This window comes from Elephas maximus, chromosome 5 (assembly GCF_024166365.1).
Source record: "Elephas maximus indicus isolate mEleMax1 chromosome 5, mEleMax1 primary haplotype, whole genome shotgun sequence".
NCBI classification, from domain to species: domain Eukaryota; kingdom Metazoa; phylum Chordata; class Mammalia; order Proboscidea; family Elephantidae; genus Elephas; species Elephas maximus.
Window position 1 is genome coordinate 118,142,386 of NC_064823.1, and position 27,209 is coordinate 118,169,594.

At 40.3% G+C, this 27,209-nt stretch overlaps 1 long non-coding RNA gene across 5 annotated transcripts in view; it reads right to left on the bottom strand.

Annotated features, from left to right (window-relative positions):
• The window catches only part of LOC126077211 (uncharacterized), a 129,970-nt gene that overhangs the window by 10,203 nt on the left and 92,558 nt on the right, over positions 1 to 27,209 (bottom strand). Inside the window, exons 1-3 of one of the 5 annotated variants that reach the window (XR_007517677.1) lie at positions 8,975 to 9,135; positions 8,406 to 8,604; positions 5,611 to 5,828 (exon numbers count right to left, since the gene is read on the bottom strand). The exons of 3 other annotated variants lie outside the window; for them this stretch is intronic. This is a non-coding gene — a long non-coding RNA (uncharacterized LOC126077211). Of the gene's footprint in view, positions 1 to 5,610; positions 5,829 to 8,405; positions 8,605 to 8,974; positions 9,136 to 9,640; positions 9,759 to 27,209 lie in introns of those variants that run through there. One more of the 5 variants, XR_007517676.1, reaches the window with a different exon arrangement.

Genomic DNA, 27,209 nt, shown 5'->3' on the forward strand with positions numbered 1-27,209 from the left:
TGGCAGTTGTGAATGTGAGCTTGCTTTGGAGAAAGGGTCTCTGAAGATGTTATCAGTTAACAAAAAGGTCATAGCGGAGTAGGATAGGTAATAATCCAGTCTGAAAGGTGTCCTTATAAAAGATGGCAAGAGACACAGAGAAACAGACAGAGAATAGCCATGTGAAGAAGAATCTACAAGCCAAGGAACGTGTGTGCTACCAAAAGCTGGGAGAGTCAAGGAAAGATCTTTTGGAGACTTGAAAGGGAGCGTCGCCTGGCGTACAGCTTGATTTGGACTTCTCGCCTCCAGAACTGTGAGCCTATGCATTTCTGTTCTTATAAGCTGCCCAGTTCATGGTACTTTGTTACACCAACCCAGGAAATTAATACAGGGAGCCAGGGGGAATGTGATTTAATCACAGAATGTTTCTTATAGTATCGACTCATGTTGTTATTAAACTCGGTGTTGATGTTAAACATGTTGTGCCAGTGTATCTTATCTCCCTAACTAAGTAACAATTTCTTTGGAAATGGGAACTTATTGATCTTTTTTTCTTCCTTAGCTTTTAGAGAAATGCCTTATGAACACTAAGTGAAAAGTTTACAGTTTTGCTGAATGAAGAAATTGGAAACAAAAAAATATTGTATACAAATACCCTGACTCTTGTGACCTTACCTCAATAATGGCGGAAAGTTAGCAGAAGGCATTCAATAAACTTTTGTGGAATTGAATACGTTGTACAGAGTCTTGTGTGTGCAGCAGGCTTATGTCAACAATGAGTCTCAGAGGACCCAGCTATAGATTTTCTAGAAATAGAATTTGAAGCTTAGAACAGAGGAACAAATCAGGTAAAGTTTTGACAAATGAAATCAAATACTATTTGCAAATAATCTCCAGACCAGTCTGTTTCTTTCCAACATTTTTCCATCAAAACTACTAGTTTATTACGAACAAACCAAGTTATGATTCTTAAAGCATGTGTTCAAGTCTGATGGTCGAATTTTCTTAGCCAATGTAAAGGATGATTAGAAAGGAACGAGACTGGTTTATTTGTGGCTTGTGGAATCAGTTTTGTTGTTTTACAGCTGTACATCATATTTTCAAAAGGTCTTTTTTTAACTTCAAGCAATGGCAAGAGATCAATATTCAGTCGGTGTGTGCAGAATGTGATGACGAATTTGAGATCACTAGGGTCTGGAACAGTTTGATGCCAAAATTCAATAAATCCCATTTATTCATTCAACAAACATCTATTGCATATTTACTGGGCGCTAGGCACTGAAATATAAAGATAAAGATGTAGTTTCTCTCTCTTAGGAGCTGTAGAGTTATTGAGAACTCAGATAAGCTGACAGCTGGTTTCACTGCAGTGGAATAAGTGTCATGGTGGAAGTAAGAAGAGGTGTCATGGAGCCATGCAAGACGGCGTCTAATCCAGACTTTGAGGAGTGTCAGGAAAGGCTTCCTTATAGAAGTGATGGATGAGGAGAATTCTCAAGAGTGAAAGATTAGCAAGATGAAGAAACAGAGAAAAGATGTGAGAAGACTATGTATTTCATGATGTCTGTGATGACCAGCTTTTTGCCCTGTAAGCTGGGCAGAGCAATGAGGAAAATTATTAAAGGGAAATGAGGAAAAGGCTAAGAACATAAGGGGCTTGTGCTTCTAAGACAGCCATCCCTGGCAGCACTCTTTTGCAATATAGTCTGTCCTTTGATTACTGGCCCTTTCAGGAACTAGGAATGTAAGTCATGAGAACTCATAGACCAAAAGCACATGAGGAGTTAATTAAACCCGAGAGATGTGGTCATCACAGTAATAAAGTCCTAATTGTCCACGAAGGGAAATAGGTCTAAGGAGCTACTGTTCGGAGCTGTTTGGTGGCCATAGAGGGATCTTCCAGAGGGTCAGGATTAGAACTCTTCAAACAAGACAGGAAGTCCCTTGCAGTGTTTTCAGTTAGATCATAACCCACTGGAAACCCTAGTGGCATAGTGGTTAAGAGCTACAACTGCTAACCAAAAGGTCAGCAGTTTCAATCCACCAGGCACTCCTTGGAAACTGTGGGGCAGTTCTACCCCATCCTATAGAGTCGCCATGAGTAGGAATCGACTTGGCAGCAGTGGATTTTTGTTATAACCCATTAGTGAGCTGTGAAAACAATTTAGTGGGTCTTGATCACATTTTTTTTATTGAAATAGTTTAGAAAACATCAAGGGTGAATCCTGCAGGTGAGACAGATAGGGTTAACTGTGTTGGCGGAACAAAAGAGCTGTTAAAAGATTACCACCTAGAAGTTTGGTAAACAGGAACCACATCCTGTGAACATGAGATAAGGGTGAAGCAACCTGGGAATTACTATCTCCTTCTTAGTGTTCTTCTAGTCCCTTCCCCCTTTACAGGCTCCTGCCTGCACAGAAGAACAAAGTGTGACCACTGTTTAACCTTCCTTAGCCCTCTGAAGATGGTGATGTAGTGCCAAAGATCAGTGCCCTTGCACTATGTCCCATAATAAGTGATGCCGAGGGCTGTTGAGAGGACTCCATCTTGAATATCAGTGGGTTCCATGTTGGATTCCAGATGTGCATGCAACCTAATTAACACGCACCTTCATTCTGAGAAGTACCTGCCCCTTGAAAGGAGCCCACTAAATATTCATTACTCTGTTGTCTCCACCAACCCATATAAGCCCTAGCCTTGCTTCCCTTTTTTCTTGCTTTTTTTTTCTTTTAATTAACTTTTATTAAGCTTCAAGTGAACATTTACAAATCCAATCAGTCTGTCACACGTAAGTTTACATACATCTTACTCCCTTCTCCCACTTGCTCTCCCCCTATTGAGTCAGCCCTTTCAGTCTCTCGTTTCGTGACAATTTTGCCAGCTTCCCTCTCTCTCTATCTTCCCATCCCCCCTCCAGTCAAGAGTTGCCAACACACTCTCAAGTGTCCACCTGATTTAATTAGCTCACTCTTCATCAGCATCTCTCTCCCCCCCGCTGACCAGTCCCTTTCATGTCTGATGAGTTGTCTTCGGGGATGGTTCCTGTCCTGTGCCAACAGAAGGTCTGGGGACCATGGCCGCCGGGATTCCTCTAGTCTCAGTCAGACCATCAAGTATGGTCTTTTTATGAGAATTTGGGGTCTGCATCCCACTGATCTCCTGCTCCCTCAGGAGTTCTCTGTTGTGCTCCCTGACAGGGCAGTCATCGATTGTGGCTGGGCACCAACTAGTTCTTCTGGTCTCAGGATGATGTAGGTCTCTGGTTCATGGGGCCCTTTCTGTCTCTTGGGTTCTTAGTTGTCGTGTGACCTTGGTGTTCATTTTCCTTTGCTCCAGGTGGGTTGAGACCAATTGATGCATCTTAGATGGCCGCTTGTTAGCATTTAAGACCCCAGACACCACATTTCAAAGTGGGATGCAGAATGTTTTCATAATAGAATTATTTTGCCAATTGACTTAGAAGTCCCCTCAAACCATGTTCCCCAGACCCCCACCCCTGCTCCGCTGACCTTTGAAGCATTCATTTTATCCCGGAAACCTTTTTGCTTTTAGTCCAGTCCAATTGGGCTGACCTTCCATGTATTGACTGCTTGCTTCCCTTTTTGAGTCATTCTTTTGGAGAGGCTTAGATCCCTGCTGACTCCTTTTGCTTGACTCAAGCAAAATAAAGGTTGCTGAAAATAAAGTTTATCTTTTGTGTTTATTCTTACTCGGGAAAAGACAAGGAACCTTTGTGTCAGATTGGTAATACAGGTACTTAGCAAAAATTGTGCACACCTGAACAACTATTTTTGTTTCAGTTACATGCATAAGTGTATGTGTGTAAACTGGGCTGTGATATTCACATTTATGTGTATGTGTGTAACAAATTGCCATGTGTTTTAGTTTTCTAGGGGTGCCATAATATATTATCACAAATTGGGTACCTTAAAACAATGGAAACCTATTTTCTCACAGTTCTGGAGGCTAGAAGTCTGAGTCAGGGTCTTAGCAATGTTGATTATTTCTGAGGACTCCTGGTTTCTGGTGACAACCAGCAATCCTTGGTGTTCCTAGGCTTATTGATGCATCACTCCAGCTCCGTCTTTGTAGAGCCTTCTTCCTTCTGGGTCTCTGTGTCTCTTATCCTCTTTTATAAGGACACCCTCATGGCGTTTGACCACTTGCCTGTCAGCTTGCCATACTGTAGTAGCTTTTGCATTGCTATGATGCTGGAAGTTATGCCACCTTATTTCAAATACCAGTAGGGTCACCCATGGTGGACAGATTTTAGCAGAGTTTCAGACCACGACAGGCTAGGAAGAAAGGCCTGGTAAAGGTGACCTACTTCAGAAAAATAACCCATGAAAACTCTGTGGATCACAACAGGATGTTGTCCGAAATAGTACTGGATGATTTGCTTTCAATGGGGGGAAATACAAGGCATTGTTTGTTCTCAGTGTCCAAGAAAGTGGAGAACTCAGACTTCTTCTGTTTTGGGTATATCTGGTAGCCGGGTTCAGTTAGCAGAATCTTTAGACAGAAGAGCCTCTGGAACAAAGAGTTCTGGGCATGACAGTAGTGCCAGTAAGGCGCTATGTTAGAATGAGGCCCTTTTGACATATACCCTCTCTTGTATGGGTCTAAGTCATGCATCCAATCCCTGGTGACGGGCCTGCCTGGCATTTCCTAGTTGCCCATACAAGCTCCGGTTTCCTTTTGATAAGCCACAGTCAGGAATTTTAAGCATGCCCTTTATTTGCCATTTGTGCAAATCAGTGTCAGTACTGGTGCCAACCCACTGATAAATTCTCTTAGCCAGAGAGCAGGCCTGGGGAAGGGAGCTAATCTCACAGTAGTTAGTACCCTTGATAGACAACTGTACCAGTGCTGCAAAACCCAGACATTTATACTAGGTCCCAAGTCCAAGAGACATGTGAATGAACTGGTCCACCTAAAGTTAGAAGGCTGCTTAACTCCTTTTCATCTCCCACTGTGCTGATTCACCTAGTGTCAGGATACGGAAGTTCAGGGCCAGGTGTAGAGCTTCGATATAAACGTGTCCTATGACAATGTTATGAATTGAATTGTGTCCCCCCAAAATACATGTTGTAAATCCTAACACTTATACCTGTGGCTCCCCCACATGTCTGTCATTTTGCCATACTGTGGAGGCTTGTGTGTTGCTGTGATGCTGGAAGGTATGCCACTGGTATTCAGACACCACCAGGGACAGGTTTCAGCTGAGCTTCCAGACTAAGACTAGGTAGAGGTACCCAGCAGTAGACTACTTCTGAAAGGAATTAGCCAGTGAAAACCTTATGCAGCAGTCAAGAAATCAAAAGACACATTGCGCTGGGCAAATCTGGTGCAAAAGACCCCTTTAAAGTATTGAAAAGCAAAGGTGTCACCTTGAAGACTAAGGCATGCCTGACCCAAGCCATTGTATTTTCAATTGTATCACATCTATGCAAAAGCTGGGCAATGAATAGGGAAGACGGAAGAAGAACCGGTGCCTTTGAATTGTGGTGTTGGTGAAGAATATTGAATATACCATGGACTGCCAAAAGAACCAACAAATCTATCTTGGAGGAAGTACTACCAGAATGCTCCTTAGAAGCAAGTGTGGTGAGGCTGCGTCATACATACTTTGGACATGTTGTCAGGAGGGATCAGTCTCTGGAGAAGGACATCATGCTTGGTAAAGTACAGGGTCAGCAGAGAAGAAGACGCTCTTTGAGATGGATTAACACAGTAGCTGCAACAATTGGCTCAGGCACAACAATTGCGAGCATGGCACAGGAGTGGGCAGTGTTCCGTTCTGTGATACATGGGGTCGCTCTAGGTTGGAACCAACTCCATGGCACCTGACAACAACAATAACAACAAATACCTGTGGTTATAATTCCATTTGGGGATTGGTTTTCTTGGTTATGTTAGTGAGGCAGGATTACTGTAGAGTGAGTCTAGTCGATTTCTTTTGAGATATAAAAGGAGAGGATTAAGCAAGCAGAGATGGGGGAATATAGATGCCACGCCACATGAAGATCACCAAGGAGCCAAGGAACAAAGATCTCCCCCCAGAGCCAACAGAGACAGAAGGCCTTCTCCTAAAGCCAGCACTCGGAATTCGGATTTGTAGCCTCCTAAACTGTGAAAAAGAGCCCTGGTGGTATAGTGGTTAAGAGATTGGCTGCTAACCAAAAACCCACCATCCAACAAAAAAGTACCCCAAAAACCCAGTCAATACCAAAAAGTAGGCGGTTTAAATCCACCAGCTGCTCCGTGGAAACTCTATAGGGAAGTTCTACTCTGTCTTATATGGTCGGAATCAACATGACGGCAATGGGTTAGTTTTAGTTAAACCACGAGAAAATAAGTTTCTGTTAAAGCCACCACTTGTGCACTTGTGGTATTTCTGTTCTAGCCAAAAAAAAAAAAAAAAAAAACCCGTTGCTGACTCATAGTGACCCTGTAGGACAGAGTAGAACTGCCCCATAGGGTTTCCAAGGAGCACCTGGTAGATTCAAACTGCCAAACTTTAGGTTAGCAGCCATAATGCTTAACCATTATACCACCAGGCTTTCCTCTGTTCTGGCAGCACTATGTAACTAAGACAGACACCCAGCGCTGGTAGAATGTGGCTCTTATTGTTAATTGTTGTAGAGTCAATTCCAATTTGTGACGACCCCATGTGTACAGAGTAGAACTGCTCTATAGGGCTCTCAAGGCTGTGACTTTGCAAAGTAGATCACCAAGCCTGTCTTCCTAGATACCTGTGGTTTGGATCAAATCACCAATCTTTCAGCTAGTAATCAAGCCCTTAATCATTTGTGCCCACCCAGGGGAAAAACGACATTTAAAATAAGAGAGCCAGAAGCTCTGTGAGGTGTGTGTGGTTTGAGATAATTCTTCCAACTATCAAACATGTAAAATTTAAGTGGCGAATTCATTTCTCAAAGGGTTTAGTCAATACAAGGTCCTTTCTCTTAGTTGTATCTTCAATAATGTAGCATATATCATTATAAACACACTATACATTATTTTTATTTTTTGATGGGAATCTCTTAAAATTCATAGAATTCCTCTGTTTGTAGGGTACAAACCAGTACAAAATGCAGTACAATAAGGGGTGAGCACATTTGTGTATGAAGTCTCATGTTTTATACATTTCAATGTATACTGGATCACATCTTAACATATCCAATACATCTTATCCCTGTGAAGTCTGGCAGTTTCGGATGAAATGACAATATTTCCCAGCAACACAGCAAAATGGCCTGGAAAACAAGTATTTCAATAACAAATACTTGTAACTATATGTAATATAAGAGTAATCTGATTACACATTTATGTAGCTCAATATAACATAACAGCGTTTTGAAAATGCATTTGTATTGCTCTTTCGTATGCATTGTCTCATTAGTTTTGTATATTTTTTAGGTTATTGATTAAATATGACAAAATGAAAGAAAATGTTTGCTGTAATTGTCCTTTTAAATGCTATAATTTGTAGTGACTTCTCATTCTAAATAGATACTCATTTTCATGACTAATTTAACGTACATGATTTTATGTTCTCTTTTTAAAGAGAGCTCCCAAAATTGTACATGCTCCAGGCCCTGTAAAGCTGGGTCTGCTCCTACTACCTAATTATTGTTATGATAAATTGTCATAAACAATTTTTTCATTTCTAGAATTATTTCATGACAACTTATTATGTGCCAAGCACTGTGTGAAGTTCTTAGAAACTTTTTTTTTTTTGCTGTCAGGGCTGGAACTTTATGGAAAACTATCAGAATATTTTCCTGGCACATCTGAGAAACAATGCAAACGTGTAGAATTCAGTACCTTAGAAACAAAAAATTTTGTGGTTTCTTTGGAAACACTTTTAACTATAAAATAAAAAATAAGCCCATTGCCAATGAGTTGATTCCGACTCATGGGAACTCCATATGTTACAGAGAACAACCCAGCTCCATAGGGTTTTCTTGGCTGTAATCTTTACAGAAGAAGGTTGCCAGGGCTTTTTTACACAGTGTCACTGGGGTTTTCAAAGCACCAACTTTTTGGTTAGTAGCCAAGTGTAAATTGTGCCACCTAGGGACCTTCTTTTAACTATAAGAAGGTATAAAGTGGGACTGTATGGGGTTCTGTATTTTCCTCAGAGTGATAGTGAGTGCTGCCAGCAACTGCTCAGCCACTATCAAGCAAGACCTGCTCTGTCTGCCCATTGTCCTCAAGACCCTGAGTGCTGCCTGTAACTCAGTTTCCACCTTAAACCAGTCAAAAAATTTTTACCAGCCTCAAAAGTATCCTAAAGGCAACCTAAGTCTCGTTAAGATCTAATTGAATATTAAGATCCCACCCCAGGGCGAGCTTATCCACCATTTTCTACACACACTAAAGGAAAAAATGCAATTTGTCTTACTGCCCCTGCGCACCATGATAACTTTGTAGTCCATGATGTTTATATGTACTTCCTTGGGAGTGACGGTATAAAAGGTTCTGCCTCCTTTTGTTCAGGGAGCTTGATTTGAGGTATGCACTTCCTTGCTCCTTGCCTATGCTCTTGCGATAAACACCCTTCTATTTCCTCACCTCGGTGTATTCCCGTTGACTCAAAGCCATACCAGGCAGGACCTATGTTTAGGTAAAAAAAAGTTGGAATTTTACTAAATGGTAAATGCTAAATCCACTTTTTAATAAATCTTTTTAATTTGGTTGATTATGTCTAATGGCCTAAATTTTCTTGAAAAACTAGATGAGCAGAATCCTAAGATCTTGTAAAAGTATTATATTTTTTAAAAGAAGCAGATGCAATTCCATGGCATATCTTATATTAATCAGTCGAATGTCACTATCATGCAAGAGAAATTTTAATAAAAATTTGACTATTTACATGACATTCAACAGTGTCTAGTAAGGGCAATACAATTAGACATTTCTTCATAAAATGTATGTTTCTTTCATATATAAAGTCAAGCCAGCTTTCACAAAATAACATTTTTACCTCTTTCTGTGGCTTTCCTGGATCTTAGCTCTGTGATTTGTCTTGTCCTGTAGTGTATTCCTCATGCCTGGAATGGTGGCTGGCACATAGTACACACTCAATAAATATTTGTTAGATGAATGAATGAGCCATTTCATAACTTTCTATTTAGGAAAGAGGAGTGTTTTCCAGCCTCCCAGCCAGAAACCTTTGGTTGTTCCAAAATACTAGCTACCAGATCTGTTAGACTATTTGTTTCTTTTTTTCATGCCTAATGTCAGATTTACAAGCATTATCCTAACACGGGGTGCCAAGATAATGTATGTGTGTTATGATGTTTTTCTACTCTCTGTCGATGTTCAATTTGGAAATGATAGCCTTACAGTTTTATAATCATCCAGCCAATTTGTCCCGTGGAATTTGTAAATTTTAGCAGGACTCATAATGCAGCGTGATCAGTTCTGATGGTGAAATTCCAGCCATACAAGTAATGATGGAAGTGATCAATTACCCTAACAATGCCTAACAACTCTTTCCTGCTGTTCAGCAGTTTCTGGCTGAGGTACTTAAAATTTGACTGTAATAACTGAAACCCTTTGGGGCAGTTCTACTCTGTCCTACAGGGTCTCTAGGTGTTGGAATTGACTCAACAATGATGGGTTTGGGTTTTTTTTAAGTGATTATTACCTTATCAAGAATCATCGAATATCTGCAACGTTTTTCTTCCTGCGAGAGAAAAGGACCCATTAATCCCCAAACTACACACACCTAATTTTTCCTTTCATTTACATCCACTGCGACTCATGTTTGCTTCATTCTTTTAGGTTCTCTGAGCTCAAAACACACATATATAGTGACCATATTTCCAGACTCCAAATTTGAATGTATAGTCTGAGAAATGATTTTTTTTTTAATTTTTAATGTATTGTAGAAAAGCTGAAAAATTAGAAAAATTAAATCTCATGGTTTTCTTCAGTTTCAACTTGAATTTGCATATGAGCAATTGATGGTTTGTTCTGCAGTCAGCCCCTGGCCTTGTTCTAGCTGATGAGATTGAGTTTTTCCATTGTCTTTTTCCACAGATGTAGTCGATTTGATTCCTGTGTATTCCATCTGGTGAGGTCCACATGTATAGTCACCGTTTATGTTGTTGAAAAAGGTATTTCCCATGAAGACATCTTTGGTGTTGCAAAATACAATCCTGTGATCTCCAGCATCATTTCTATCACCAAGGCCATATTTTTAACTGCTGATACTTCTTCTTTGCTTTCAACTTTTGCATTCTAATCACCAGTAATTATCAATGCATCCTGATTGCATGTTTAATCAATTTTAGACTGCAGAAGTTGCTGAAAATCTAAAATTTCTTCATCTTTGGCCTTAGTGGTTGGTACGTAAATTTAAATAATAGTCATAAGAACTGGCCTTCCTTGTAGGCATATGGATATTTTCCTATCACTGACAACATTGTACTTCAGGATAGATCTTGAAATATTCTTTTTGACGATGAATGCAATGCCATTCTTCTTCAAGTTGTCATTCCCAGTGTAGTGGACCATAAACACCAAACCCATTGCTATCAAGTCAATTCCGACTAATAGCAATGCTATAGAACAGAATAGAACTACCCCATAGAGTTTCCAAGGAGTGCCTGGTGGATTTGAACTGCCAACGTTTTGGTTAGCAGCTGTAGCACTTAACTACTACACCACCAGAGTTTCCATAGTAGACCACAGGATTGTCAAATTCAAAATGTCCAGTACCAGTCCATTTCAGCTCCCTAATGCCTAGGATATTGATCTGTATGAGTTCCATTTCATTTTTAATGATTTCCAATTTTCCTAGATAGATTCATACTTCGTACATTCTGGTTCTGATTATTAATGGATGTTTGCAGCTGTTTCTTCTTATTTTGAATCATGCCACATCAGCAAATGAAGGTCCTGAAAGCTTGACTCCATCCAAGTCATTAAGGTTGACTCCACTCTGAGGAGGCAGCTCTTCCCCAGTCATATTTTGAGTGCCTTCCAACCTGAGGGTCTCATCTTCCAGTACTGTATCAATGTTCCACTGTTACTCATAAGGTTTTCACCAACTATTTCTTTTCAGAAGTAGACTGCCGGGTCCTTCTTCCTAGTTCGTCTTAGTCTGGAAACTCAGCTGAAACCTGTCTGCCATGGGTGACCCCGCTGTTATTTGAATACTGGTGGCATAACTTTCAGCATCACAGCAACATGAAAGCCCCCACGGTATGACAAACTAACAGACGCATGGGTGATATATACATTAGAGAGATAGAGAAAGAGATTTATCTCAAGGAAATGGCTCAAGTGGTTGTAGAGGCTGACAAGTCCCAAGTCTGTGGGTCAGGCATCAGGCTGGAGGCATCTCCTGACTCACGTAGCTGCAAAGCCTGATGAACCCAAGATTGACAGGTGAGATGGCAGGCCACTGGCTCTCAGGCTACAGAGGCTGTCAAATCCAAGATTGGCAGGTAAAACAGCAGATTGCTGGCTCACAGACCATGGATGCTGATCAATTCCAAGATCAGAGGGTAATATGGCAGGCCAAACCAGAGGTCGGATGATGACGAGCTGGATGCAGGATCCAGATCAAGCAATCAAGTTTGCCAGAATGTCCATATATATATTGAATACAGATCACACCCCTGAGAAAACTCCCCTTACAACTGATTGACCGATCACATCAGATCCCATCACGAAGGATGACTACATCATTGCATAACTGCCAAACTACATCATTACATAACTGCCAAGCCACTGAGAATCATGGCCCAGCCAAGTTGACACACAGCCTTAACCATCACACCAAGTTAACAGCAAAATGGTAAGATAAATTAGGGCCATACCAGGTGGAGTGAAATCATGGAATGGTAATATGTTCCTTCATGAAAATATTTCTGGAGAATTTTGTTTATTCCTGTTTCTGTTCAGCAAGAAAATATTCAAGTAAGAATTTAAGACAGGGATTTCATTTTTAAAAGTCTTCACAGTAACAAGGAGCCCTGGTGACACAGTGGTTAAGTGCTGGACCTCCAGTGGAAGGACCAGCAGTTCGAACCCACCAGCCGCTCTGTGGGAGAAAGATGTGGCAGTACCATGGTAATAGAAAAAAAAAATCCCATAAATTACTCCATGCCTTCTTCAAATCATCCTATTCAGGATCTTTTAACAAGTTGTATGTTGTTTTTTTCCCAAATACATTAAGCTTTTCAATATATGCCTTCTAAAGTAGATAATTCAATCTCCATTCCTTTACCAGTTTCACTAAATCCACAATTCAATAAATATGTGAACATCATTAGCAATTTTATTTTGAAGTTCTTCTATTTTTAAAATCAAATCATTCATATTTTTATCTTTCTTTTCAATGCTCATTAAAATGCAAAGATTTACATAGAGAAATAGCCTGCCTCTCCATTTTGGAAAAAGTGTCATGGAAAATTGCAATGTCTTTGTTGTGATTTAGGGTCTTTGGAAAAAGTCTTGACAGTGGAACTTTTTCAACTGATAAAAACTAAGCATGTGATGGTTGAAACATTATTAGTATTCTTTCGAGAACAGACATCTGTATCTGAAATCTTATGTTTGAATAAGACCAAATTTGTCTTTGATAAAATCATACAATTATTTCTGTGTCTTTGCTCATATTATAGAAAAGTAACAAATTTTGAATAATTTTGCAATAGCAACTTCTACATCTATTGAAAAAATCTGATGAATTATTAATACAGTTGTTGCAAAAGTGTACCGTGCAACTGATCCCTACCAAGATCCTGGTATTGCTGTTATTGGAAAAGAATCTCAAAGCTGACATTAGAAATATTGGATGACACACTGACAAACTAATCAACAAGCCTGCTGAGGCTGAGACTGGAGGAAAGATGGTCCCTTAATTGGCCATTTTAGTCACCTGCAGGATGTCACCTGCAAGAACCTTCACACTAACTTCAATATTTTCATTAAAATATCTTATTATTAATTATTTATATAACAGCATATTCAGGAAAATGTATTTTTTCTTATGCTGGACAGGATAGTGATTGAGAGCACAGACTCTGGAGTGAGATTGCTAGGGTTCAAATTCCAGCCAAGCCACTTATTAGTCAGAAGACGTTGGTCAAGTTACTTAACTCTGCTCTGTGCCTCAGTTTCTTCATCTACAAAACATAGATGATACAATTACTTTCTTCAAAGCGTTTTTGTGAAGATTCAATAAATTAATATTTGTATAATACTTAGCCCAGTGCCTGGTACTTGAAAATAACCATATAAATATTTGTTAAGTACATTTGTGGCTAGCTGGGTATTTCATGATTCATAGCTTATGTCTCAGTTTCCTAGTGCTGCCATAACACAAATCCCACTTGTGGGTGACTTTAAAATATGGGTGACTTTAAAAAACAGGAATTTATTTTCTCACAGTTCAGACGGCCAGAAGTTCAATTTCAAGGCATGGCTGTAGGACAAGGTCATTCCTTGTCAGCAACCTTGTGAGGTCCTTGGTGTTCTTTGGTGTTCCTTGGTGTCTCTCTTCCTTCTGTGTGTGTCTCTGTGTCTATTCTGCTCTTTTTATAACTCAGAAGTGATTAGGTTTATGACCCACCCTACTCTGGTATGACCTCATTAACATAACAAGAGAAAACTCTATATCCAAACAGGATCACAACCACGACTGTAAGTAAAGTGGCCAGGACTTCAATATGTATTTTTGGGACTCACAATTCAATCCACAACAGCCTCCCAGACTCCCACCTCATGATGTAAATACCCTGTAAAATCCCCTTCCCTGGAGTGTGGGTGGGACTATAAATATTATGTGATTTCACTCCTGTGATTGTTACCTCAAATAACAAAAGTGAAGACTAATTAACAACCTGCGATATGCAGATGACACAACCTTGCTTGCCGACTGTGAAGACTTGAGGTACTTACTGAAGAAGGTAAAAAGACTATAGCCTTCAGTATGGATTCAAACTGAACATAAAGAAAATGAAAATCCTTACAACTGGACAAATAAACAATACCATGATAAATGGCAAAGAAATTGAAGTTGTCAAGGATTTCATTCTTCTTGGATCAACAATCAATGCCAGTGGAAGTAGCAGTCAAGAAATCAATCATGTATTGCATTGGGCAAACCTGCTGCAACAGACCTCTTTAAAGTGTGAAAAAGCAAAAAAGTCACTTGGATGACTAAGGTGCACTTTACTTGACCCAAGCCATGGTATTTTCAATTGCCTCATATACATGCTAAGCCTGGGCAATTAAAAAGGAAGATTGAAGAGTTGAGAGATTCAAATTGTGGTGTTGGAGAAGAATATTGAATACACCATGGACTTCCAGAAGAACGAACAAATCTGTCTTGGAGGAAGTATAGCCAAGGTGCTCCTTAGAAGTGAGGATGATGAGACTTTGTCTTACTTACTTTGGACGTGTCATCAAGAGGGACCAATCGCTGGGGAAGGACATCATGCTTGGTAATTTTTTTTAAAGCAGAGTTTCAGCAAGAAAGAAGGATATCCTCGATAAGATGGACTGACAAAATCACTACAGCAGTGGATTCAAATATAGCAACAATTGTGTGGATGGTACAGGACCAGTCAACATTTTGTTCTGTTATATCATGGGGTCGCTATAAATCAGAGCTGAGTCAATGGCACCTAACAACAACGACAAATTGCAAAACTGAAGGGATTCTGCAAATGTAATTAAGGTATCTGATCAGTTGAATTAAAGCTAATCAAAGGAAAATTACCCTGGGTGGGCCTGACCTAACTAGGTAAGCCCTTAAAATATGGCTGAGACCCTCCCTGAGCTCAAAAAGATGCATTTTCCTGCTGATGTTGAAGAAGAAAGCTGCCATGAGTTTTCAAAAAAACTACAGAAAAGAATTCTGCCGATAAGCACATGGGCTTGAAAGAGGATCCCAAGCCTCAGATGAGATAGCAACACTGACCAGCACGTTGATTATAGACTTGTGAGGTCCTAACCAGAAGACCCATCTAAGCTGACTCCTGCCCCATGGAAACTATAATATATATTGTGGCCATTTATTACCCAGCAATACAAAACTAATACAACAGCCACACTCATTTGTTTAAGTATTATCTATGGCTGCTTTGGTGATAACCATGGCAGAGTTGAGTAGTTGCAACAGACACTGCATGACCCACAAAACCCAAAAAAGTTTGCCAACCTCCGGGTTATATTATTTTGACCTAGCCTCACATGCAAGCCAACCACACTGTAACTATATAACAATGAGCAGTCTGTAAGGGCTGAAGAAACAACAGATTTGTGGCTATAAGCAACATTTATCTTACTGCTTTTGGTACAAAAAGCTACATGTGAATTGCGGTGTTTTCTTAAGGAGATATATTCCTTTGAAAAGTCTCATGAAAAAGAGCCTTTCTTTTCTAGCCACTGAACTCACTTAAAAACAAACCAGACGTTTATAATAAGTAATTTTGAACTTCAAACAACTTTAAACTTCAGACGAAATAACTATGTTTGATGATACAAGAAATGCACGATATGGTTATCTCCTTTTACGTCAACGCTGTTTCTACATCTAGAAACGCAGAGCATGGTCAGCCATGGAGACACAATCCTGGTCAGCATGTGCACAGTTTCCCATAGCTTCCTTCAACTTCAGCCCTCTCCTCCCACATCATGGTCTGGAAAACATTACAGAATGTGTACTTTTCTGCCAGCTTGGGAATTCAGCAGTAAGCACAACAGATGTGGCCACTGCCATCCTGATATTGACAATCTAGTGGGGAAGACATGCATTAAATTAGAAACACTTATGTTCATTGCAGCACTATTCACAATAACCAAAAGGTGGAAGCGATTGAAATGTCACCAGATGAATGGATAAACAAAATGTGGTATGTACGAAATTTCCTGCTAACTCAGAACTGAACCCGTTTCTGAAATCTACTTTTCAGCCAAAGATTAGACAGACCTTGGTTTTTAACCAAAAGGTTGGCAGTTTGAATTCACCACCCCCTCCTTGGAAACCCTATAGGGCAGTTCTACTCTGTCCTTTAGGGTCTATAGGGTCGCTATGAGTTGAAATCGACTCAACAGCAATGAGTTGGTTTTGGTTTTTTTCTACTTTAAGGAAGCATGTTTTCCCTAGTCATATTTCGATTTCCTTCCAACCTGAGGGGCTCATTTTCAGTCACCATATCAGACAAGATCCTGCTGCTATTTGTTAGGTTTTCACTAGCCAATTTTTTTCAGAAATAGATTGCCAGGTCCTTCTTCCTAATTTGTGTTAATCTTGAAGCTTTGCCAAAACCTATCCATTAATGGTGACCCAGCTGGTATTTGAAATACTGGTAACATAGCTTTCAGAATCACAGCAACCTATAAGCCACACAGTATGACGAACTGACAGACCAGTGGTGGATAGACATTATAGGGCTACCTATTATCCAGTTTCTTCCTTCCTGAGCACACAGAGGACAACACTTTCCAGCCCCCTGGCAGTTAGGCAAAGCCATGTGACTAGTTCTGCACAATGAATTGTGGACAGAAGTGATACATGTCACTTCCAGGCTGAGGCAGTGGTTGCCGGCTTGATCCTCCTCTGCCCTGGCAGTTTGGAAGTTGCCTGGAAATCTAGAGGTTGTGATGTGATGACAGAGCCACAAGATGCAAGCAACTGGATTTCATTCACTGCTTGGAAGGGAGCTGCCCTAGAGAGCTGCCAAACCCACTACAGACAATGCGTGAATAAGGTCTAAACCTTTTCTAGGTTGAGTCCCTGAGATTTTGTGATAAATTTATTAGCATAGTTTAGCTCATCCAAAATGGAATTCATACCTTTAGTGCCTCCCGCCATTTCCAACCTGCTCCTCTTTCTTTTTCCTCTTTCTAGTGTTCTTGCTCCACTCAATTGATGAGGCCAGAAATTTAATGTTAGGCCTGAGTTGTTGGTGTTGCTGTTAGGTGCCGTCGAGTCAGTTCCGACTCATAGCCGCCCTATGCACAACAGAACAAAACACTGCCCGGTCCTGCGCCATCCTTACGATTGTTGTTACGCTTGAGCTCATTGTTGCAGCCACTGTGTCAATCCACCTCTTTGAGGGTCTTCCTCTTTTCCGCTGACCCGGTACTCTGCCAAGCATGATGTCCTTCTCCAGGGACTGATCCCGCCTGACAACATGCCCAAAGTATGTAAGACGCAGTCTCGCCATCCTTGCTTCTAAGGAGCATTCTGGCTGCACTTCTTCTAAGACAGATTTGTTCGTTCTTTTGGCAGTCCATGGTATATTCAGTATTCTTCGGCAACACCACAATTCAAAGGCATCAATTCTTCTTCGGTCTTCCTTATTCATTCTCCAGCTTTCACATGCATATGATGCGATTGAAAATACCACGGCTTGAGTCAGGCACACCTTCATCTTCAAGGCGACATCTTTGCTCTTCAACACTTTAAAGAGGTCCTTTGCAGCAGATTTACCGAATGCAATGCGTCTTTTGATTTCTTGACTGCTGCTTCCATGGCTGTTGATTGTGGATCCAAGTAAAATGAAATCCTTGACAACTTCAATCTTTTCTCCATTTATCATGATGTTGCTCATTGGTCCAGTTGTGAGGATTTTTGTTTCCTTTACGTTGAGGTGCAATCCTTACTGAAGGCTGTGGCCTTTGATCTTCATTAGTAAGTGCTTCAAGTCCTTTTCACATTCAGCAAGCAAGATTGTGTCATCTGCATAACGCAGGTTGTTAGCGAGTCTTTCTCCAATCCTGGTGCCCTGCACATCTTCATATAGTCCAGCTTCTCAGATTATCTGCTCAGCATAAAGGTTGAATTGGTGTGGTGAAAGAATACAACCCTGACGTATACCTTTCCTGACTTTAAACCAATCAATATCCCCTTGTTCTGTTCGAACAACTGCCTCTTGATCTATGTAAAGGTTCCTCATGAACTCAATGAAGTGTTCTGGAATTCCCATTCTTCGCAATGTTATCCATAATTTGTTATGGTCCACACAGTTGAATGCCGTTGCATAGTCAATAAAACACAGGTAAACATCCTTTTGGTACTCTCTGCTTTCAGCCAGGATCCATCTGACATCAGCAATGATATCCCTGGTTCCACGTCCTCTTCTGAAACCAGTCTGAATTTCTGGCAGTTCCCTGTTGATGTACTGCTGCAGCCGTTTTTGAATGATCTTCAGCAGAGGGTGGCTCAAGAAGACAAAGTAAAGTATTATAACGACACATGCAAAGATCTGGAGATGGAAAACCAAAAGGGAAGAACACGCTCATTGTTTCTCAAGCTGAAAGAACTGAAGAAAAAATTCAAGCCTTGAGTTGCAATAGTGAAGGATTCTATGGGGAAAATATTAAACGATGCAGGAAGCATCAAAAGAAGATGAAAGGAGTACACAGAGTCATTATACCAAAAAGAATTAGTTGATGTTCAACCATTTCAAGAGGTGGCATATGATCAGGAACTGATGGTACTGAAGGAAGAAGCCCAAGCTGCTCTGAAGGCATTGGTGAAAAACAAGGCTCCAGGAATTGATGGAATATCAATTGAGATGTTTCAACAAACAGATGCAGCACTGGAGGTGCTCACTCATCTACACCAAGAAAAATGGAAGACAGCTTCCTGGCCAACTGACTGGAAGAGATCCATATTTATGCCTGTTCCCAAGAAAGATGATCCAACCAAATGTGGAAATTATAGAACAATATCATTAATATATCACGCCATGAGTAGTCTTATTTATTTTTCATGTTTTGTTTAGAGAGAAGTCATCCACTCTACACCCAGGAAGGTGCAATATGGGAGAACTCTCCTACTCAGTTTCTTTCCACCATCACCACTTCCTCTCTCTAGTAAGGAATAATAAGTTACTTGCCTTATTAGTAGGATTATCTTAGTAGTGAGGTTCATTGAGAGTTCCTGAGTGTCACAAACAGTTAAGCGCTCAGCTACTGACCAAAAGGTTGGCAGTTCAAATCTACCCAGAGGCACTTGGGAAGAAAGCCTTGGTGATCTACTTTCAAAATATCACAGCCATTGAAAACCCTATTGAATGCAGTTCTGCTCTGAAACATACTAGGTCACCATGTGCTGGAATCGACTCAGTGGCAAGTGGTTTTTTTTTGTTTGTTTCAGGTTCATTGAACTACCTTTAATGTAACTTATTTTACATGTCCTTACATTGCACTTTAATCCTTATTTAGTTTTTTGTGTCTGAGCTCAATTTATGTAGAATTATGAGGGAAAGGCAATTCCTGGCTGGTGCAAATAGTTAACATGCTCGGCTATTCACCTAAAGGCTGGAGGTTCCAGTCCATCCAGAGGCACGGTAGAAGAAAGCCTTGGCTATCTATTTCTGAAAAATCAGGCATTGAAAACCTCCTGGAGTACAGTTATACTCTGACACACACGGATTGCCATGAGTCAGATTTGTTTCGATAGCAACTGGTTTTTAAGAAGGAAGTAAGTAAGGACGGATAGGCACCCCTAAACCCACAATATACAGAGGCAGGGACCAAAACTATCTTGTTTTCCACTTATTCCCAACCCACAGCACATGGTAGACAAATATTTGCTTACTCATTGACCAGATTCATTCCATTACTATTTACTGAGATACTAGAATTTCACAATAATTCAACTGTTTACAGAGAAAGCAGTACAGCATATGTGAAAGCAGGACTAGCACATAAAATGTAGGTCATATAAGCACCATGTTTTCTTTACCATTAATACTTCACCATACTTATCTTTCACAAGAGAAGAAAAATTTGACTCACAATATTCCTTCCTGCTCCTCATCTCCTTTTGTTTTATATGCTTGGGATGTTAAGGGCACAATCTGCTCAAGCCTTTGTCTTATGTTAGTCTATGTGTTGGTATTTCCATGTTTATGAAGTTTTCTGAATCTTATTACATGGTGCATTATTCTATTCTAGGATCCGTCTGTTCTTATCTTTTAAGAATTCAAATTAAACTAAAAGCTGACATCGTGGCATCTCCCTCCTTGTTTTAAATACCCTTCATTTTGTTGCTGTAGAGTCTTGTAGCAGGATAGTCACATATTTGTTTTCAATTATTTATTCAAAAATATTTCATGAGGGCCTACAACGTGCCAGGCATTGGGCTAGGTATAGGGGACACAATGGTGAAAAAAAACAAATATGGTCCCTGCCCTAAAGAAATTTACAGTCTAGTAAAGGCAGTAGACAGGTTAATTAATTTATCTTACTAATGAAAGTAAAATTACAAACACAGATCACAGCTCTGGAAAAAGAACATGATTCTATGACAGTGTTTTAACAAAGGAATCAGACAGAGACCGGAGGATGCCAAGAAAGGCTTCCCAAGGAAGATACAAAAGAGGGCGAAAGCAAGAATGAGAGGTTCCAGAAGGAAAGGGCAGCACATCCGAGGAGTCCGGGCTAGGAACAGTACAGAACAGAACACAGGTTGGTGGCTGAAACAGAGAGGCGGGAAAGTGATAGAAGAGGAGGTTCGGGGTAACTGGTTGGGAATGTGATCTGACTTGTAATTTGAAAGAATTTCTTGGCGTTCAGTGTGAAGACTAGATGGCAGGGGGCTGCAGATAATGGATAAAGGAAGGTCAAGTTAGAAGGCTACAGCATCCCTCCAGGCAAGGATAAATTGGTCTAAGGCATGACAATGAAGAAGAGAAATGATTGATCTGAAAAATATCTGGGAGGTGAAATAATAATCATCATATAACACCAAGTGCTTGGCACTGTTGCAAGTACTCTAGATCTGTACTACTCAGTACAGTAGCCACCAGCCACACATGGATATTAAGTACATGAAATAAGGCTAGTCCAAATTGAGATGTGCTGTGGGTATAAATTACACAGCACATTTCAAAGACAAAGAACAAATACAGTGTAAAATATCTTTTAAATGTTAATTTTTATAATTTTATATGCACTGCATTTTGAAGAGATAGTAGTTTAGATCTACTGGGTTAAGTAAAATATATTATTTAAAATCATGTCCTCCTACAACCCAACAACAAAAACAAACAACCCAATCCAAAATGGGCAAAAGACTTGAACAGACATTTCTCTGTTATAAATGGCCAATAAGAATATGAAAAGATGCTCAACATCATTAGTCGTTATTGTAGCTGTGTGCCCATTTAGTTGATTCCTACTCACACTGACTCTGTATGACAGAATAGAATTGCCCTCATAGGATTTCCTAGGTTGTAATCTTTGCAGGAAGGAAATGCAAATCAAAACCACATAAGACACAGCTTCACACCCATTAAACCAAAAAAAACCCAAACCCAGCACTCTCAAGTCAATTCCAACTCACAGCTGAAAATGGCAATTGTTGACAAGGAAGGACGTGGAGAAATTAGAACCCTCGTCCATTGTTGGTAGGAATATAAAATGGTGCAGCCACTATAGAAGACAATATGGCTATTCCTTAAAAAGTTAAACACAGAATTAACATATACCCCAGCAATTCTACTCCAGGGTGTATACCCAAAAAAATTGAAAGCAGAGACTCAAAAAGATACTTGCATACCAATCTTCATAGCAGCATTATTCACAATAGCCAAAATGTAGAAACAACCCAAATGTCCATCAACAGATGAATTAATAAACAAAATGTAGTATATATACACAATAAATATTACTCAGCCATAAAGAGAAATGAAGTTCCAATATATGCTATGACGTGAAAGAACCTTAAAACCATTATTCTCAGTGAAATAACTCAGACACTAAAGGACTCTGGATGATAATATTATATGATCACTTACATGAAATATTTAGAATAGGCAAATAAATAGAGGCAAAAAGTAGATGAGTGGTTACCATGGGCTGGTAAGAGGGAAGAATAGGGAGCTAATGTTTAATGGGTACAGAGTTTCTGTTTGAGGTGATGAAAAAGTTTTGGAAAGAAATTGTAGATGCCAGTCATAAACTCAGGGGTCCCCAAGCTTGAGACTGGGGTCTGAAGTCTTAGTCAAACATGGCAGTCTAGCGGACTATGCTCTGACCTAGCTCTGGGTGCTTACAGTCAGAAGAACTGCATGTGCAGTTGAATTGGAATTGGATCAATTGACCTAACATAACAATATTTGTACTAAATAATATATTTTGTCTTGTACTTTGTGTTTGTTTCATTTTATTCTTTGTTTGTTTACCTTTTGCCTCTTATTTCTTATCTTGTGCTCTTTGTTCAATTTAAAGACAAGGGTCAAAATTCAAATCCACTGATATCAAGTCAATTCTGACTCATAGCAACCCTATAGGAGAGTGTAGAACTGCCCGATAAGGTTTCTAAGGCTGTAAACCTTCACAGAAGCAGGCTGCCACATCTTTCTCCTGCAGAGCAGCTGGTGAGTTCGGACTGCTGACCTTTTGGTTAGCAGATGAGTGCTTTAACCACTGCACCACCAGGGCTCCTTAAGGCAAGGATAGTTTAGCTGTAAATAAAGAGTTTGCACATCTGAAGCCTTCTGCAGAAATATATCAAAACTTTTCTTGTTGTCTTCAAATGGAAACGAAGTCCAATGCTTAGGACCAAATGTGCTTACTATATCACATTCTGCGTATGCCATTAGGTGGGACTGGTCGCCTCCTTGAAGTACTTACTACAAGTGCTAAGAAGTAGCTTTGGATTAGCCATATGCCAATTGTTTCCCCTGACATCTCCTTTGTCAATATAAAGGAGACTAAGGGCAAGGAGGAGGCATTTGGGGGAGTGAACTGGTTGGGACTATTCCCTTCACTCATTTTTAACAAGGTCCTCAAGACACTCATTTGTCAAGATAGGGGGGCTGTAAGTAGAAGAAGACCAGACTTTCATTCCCTTGTTAGATGACTACTTAGCTAGGAGACTTGGGATCTGTCTCTAACTTTTGTGAACATGTAAAAGAGAATTATGGGAATGTGACATAGCAGGGGAGGCAGGATATGAAACTGCCAGGCAAGAGGAATCCAGGCCCACCTGCTTGAGCTTCTGCAGAAGGAAGGTACGAAAGCTAGATTTCTATAGAGTTGGCACCAGATGATAGAAGAGATCGGCGGCTGTCACAGCATGAAGGACAAAGCAATGCGTATATCAAAGGAATACAGTGGAATGTCACCAGCCCGAATCTACTGTAAGATATAGCCATATCTTGAAAGGACCTGTCAATGTTTAGGGAATTGCTTGGGAGGGAGTCTCTGGTTGGTGAACAATGACACACCACCTTCCATAGCATTCCTACATGGACACTTAGAGAGAAGAGCAATCACAACCAACCAAACTCGCTGCCATTGAGTCAATTCTGACTCATAGCGGCCCTATAGGACAGACTAGAACTGCCCTATAGAGTTTCCAAGGAGCACCTGGTGGATTTGAACTGCTAACCTTTTGGTTAGCAGCTGTATTTCCAACCACGGGGAGGATGAAAATTTGCCCAGGATGGCAGGGAGATGTTTGGCCTTTTCCTTCCCTCTGCCAGCACCAACATTATAAGAAGTAAGTTCTTAGAAGAGGAAGGAGATATCTGAGAGCCAAAATAACCTCCCTTTATAAACACATTCACGCTTACACGCACCTACAACACCCACACACACTTATACATACCTACACACACGCTTACGCATACACGTATATACTCACACATGCTTCAAGTCACTAGATCCACAGCTCTAGCCTGTGTTGGAAGGAGAGAGGGGACAAGTTCTGAATCACATGTGAGATTAAATTTTTAAGATGAAATGGCATGAGTCTTGAATAATAGAATAAGAAGTAGTAGTCAAAAGTGGCTGGTAAGTTAAGGAATCTGGCTAAGAAGTCCTTACAGAAAAGGCTACCCAAAGGGATAAGGAGGTTTCCAAATACACAGTTGAGAGCACTTGAAATGCAAGGTTCAGTAAAGAACTGAAAGGGACCAAGCCATTTAATTCATGGATACCATAGCTGTGTGGGAACAGAAAGGTCCAACCTTGTGTGATATTAGGAGCCAACAGTTCATCCATTCAACAGCTATTTATGGCTATGTACTATGGAATCCACTGGAGATGCAGAAAAGTTCCCATCATCGACGAGCCTTTTGCCTGAAGTGACTGGTCCAGTCTTTAAATGCTCACTGTCCAACAGTCAAATCACCTCAATTTTTTCCAGAATTCTAAGATTACATTCTGCTCAAAATGATTTGATTAGTTGTAAGAAGTCTGGTTTACTGAAAATGGGCTTTACTGAAACGGGTTCAGTTATGGGTTTACTGAAAACTATACAGATTTCATGGAGCCCTGCTAGTGCAATGGTTAAGCACTTGGCTTAACCCAGCCATGGCCTGGGGAAGAAAAGGCCTGGTGATTAGCTCCAGTAAAGATTACAACCTAGGAAACCTTGTGGGTCAGTTCTACTCTGTGCTATAGGGTCTCTGTGAGCCGGAATTAATGGCCACACAACAACAACATACAGATTTCAGTGACTACAGTTAAAGAGCTTTTCCAGCTTTAGTCTCTGTGTGGTCAATTTCAGCCTCTTTTTGGCCAGGCAACATTTTCAAGAAAAATCATGGCTCCATTTCTTCTTCTTTGGCTTTGTTTCTCTTTTTGCTGTCTGTCTGGTGGGGATTGAGGATATGAGAAAAGAAAAGAAGAAATTATCTGGACATACATTTAAAGTTCCACTACTAAAAAAACAGATTAAGTATCTATTTCCACAGTACCTGCCAGCAGTTTGCAATTATTTATATAAACATGCTAATAATTTTCTAATGGAATTGACCCAAGGGGCCATGGGGAGTCCTAGTAAAAGCCTATTTTCAGTAAACCAGACTTTTTACACTACTAAATTTCAGCTATTTTAACCTCCCTCAGCCAATTTTTTTTTCTTTCAGCCAGAAGGCATCCATAACCCAAATTTGAAATCACCAAAGGCAATTCTATTATCATCAGTGTAATCCTGAGAAATTAGTAATTCTATTCCCAGTTTCGGGCTTCTCTGTGACAAGTTGATTTTTAATGGTATGTTCCATATTCAGGGTGTATCAATAAAGACATAACAGTTTTGCCTTTAAGAGAATGCATAGTAAAGCCATAAAAATGCTCAGTGCTTTTCTAGCTATAAAACCTAGAAACACAGCAATGCACTGCCCACTGCAGCCACAAGTAAAATTGATTGACAACAATCCCAGGCGCAAATAAGAGTGGATATTGCTATATGCTGGTTTAAATGGCAATACGTCACCTAAAGGGAGAAGAAAATTAACATCTGTATTGCTTCCATATTTTAAATGAAAGAGATGCCTGGCATCAAATAAAAGTTTATTGATGTTAAAACAAAAAAAAATTTCAAACCTGTTGCCATCGAGTCAATTCCAACTCACAGCGACCCTATGGGACAGAGTGGAACTGCCCCATAGTGTTTCCAAGGAGCAGCTGGTGGATTCAAATTGCAGGTCTTTTGGTTAGCAGTCGAGCTCTTCACCACTGTGCCACCAGGGCTTCTTATTGATGTTAATTGTTACCAATTTCTTCTTTTGTTTTGTTATGATTTTTCTAAACCCAATAACGAAAGACAGAGGGAAATGTTATCCAGTCTTTTGGGATGATCTGTAGCTGTGACACGTACGGTCACAGTATTTGAAGGTCACATGTGAGACTGAAGTTGAGATTAACAAACCACCAGGAATGATCAAAAAGAGTTCACTTCATCTGCTATAGCAATTATTGACATCAGGACAACACAGGGTGGAGAGCAGTGCAGTGGTGAGATAGTGGGTTCTGCAGTTCAGTTGGCCTGGGCTGGGATCTACCTCCTAACTTTCTACTTTCGCAGCCTTGAGTAAGTAACCTCTCTAAGCCTTAGTGTCCTTATCTGTAAAATGGACAGCAAGCATCCACCTGTTGAGACAATTAAATGAGGTCGTGAAAGCAAATGCTTACAAAAATGCTTCATGAATAAGAAGTGCTCAATAAATGTTAGCTATTATAATTATTGTTATAAAAATGTACTGAGCAAAAGATTCCAAAGAGTCAGTCACCTGCCCCACCTACTCCTTTCTCTACTGGTAAAACAATGTTGAGGCAACCCTACTTTTTAAAACTAAATGGAAACCAGAAAATTCTAAAATTCTACAAACAAAATTATTTGGAATACGAACACCATTGTGATAAACAATTTACATGGATTGAATTGTGTCCCCTCAAAATACGTGTTGGAGTCCTAATCCCTGTACCTGCAACTGTGACTTTGTTTGGAAATAGGGGATTCCTTTAGTTTTGTTAATGAGGTCATACTATAGTAGGGTGGGTTCTAAATTTAATCACTTCTGAGTTATTAAAAGAGTAGAAAAGACACAGAGACATACACGGGAGAAAACAGTCACTAAAGAATACCAAGGAACTCCAAGGACTTCTAAGAACTCCCAGGGTTACCAACAAAGAAGGACCCTGTCCTAAAGCTGATGCCCTGATTTGGATTTCTAGGCTCCAAAACTGTGAGACAATAAATTCTTTTTCTTTAAAGCCACTCACTTGTGATACATCTATTATAGCAGCACCAGCAAACTAAGACAAATAACAAAACTTTAAGCAGCAGCTTATCGTTCTAAGGAGACTCAAAGATCTGCTGGACACCACTCCAAGGCCATTCTGTGGCACAGCCACTCTGTGGTGCATTCTGGTGAGGCTTGGCCAGACCTGTTAGAGGACATAAATGGAAAATTCCTGGACCCTGTAGCAGAGGCCCCAGAACCCAGCCATTAAGCCTTAAAGATGTGGCTTGCTGAGTGGCAAAATTATGGCCTTAGTAGATAGTATCCACCACCCTTCTGTCAGTTTGTTGTACTGTGGTGGCTTGTGTGTTGCTATGATGCCGAAAGACATGCTGTCGGTATTTCAAATACCTGCTGGGTCACCCATGGTAGACAGGTTTCAGTGGAACTTCTGAGCTAAGACACTCTAGGAAGAAAGGCCTGGTTATCTACTTCTGAAAAGTAGCCAATGAAAACCCTATTGATCTGATAAAACTTGTCTGACTGGCCTGAAGCGTGTCAACAATCATGAAGATAGCTCAGAAAAGGGCAACATTTCGTTCTGTTATCCATAGGGTCGCCATAAGCCAGAGCTGACTGGGTTGGCAGCTAATGTTAGTAAGTAGGTGGTATGAGTTTTTTCTGGATGCTGATGTGGCTAGGGGCATAAAAGACAACAGCCTCACAGTCTTTGTCCTTTGAGTCACCTGGGGTCATCTTCCT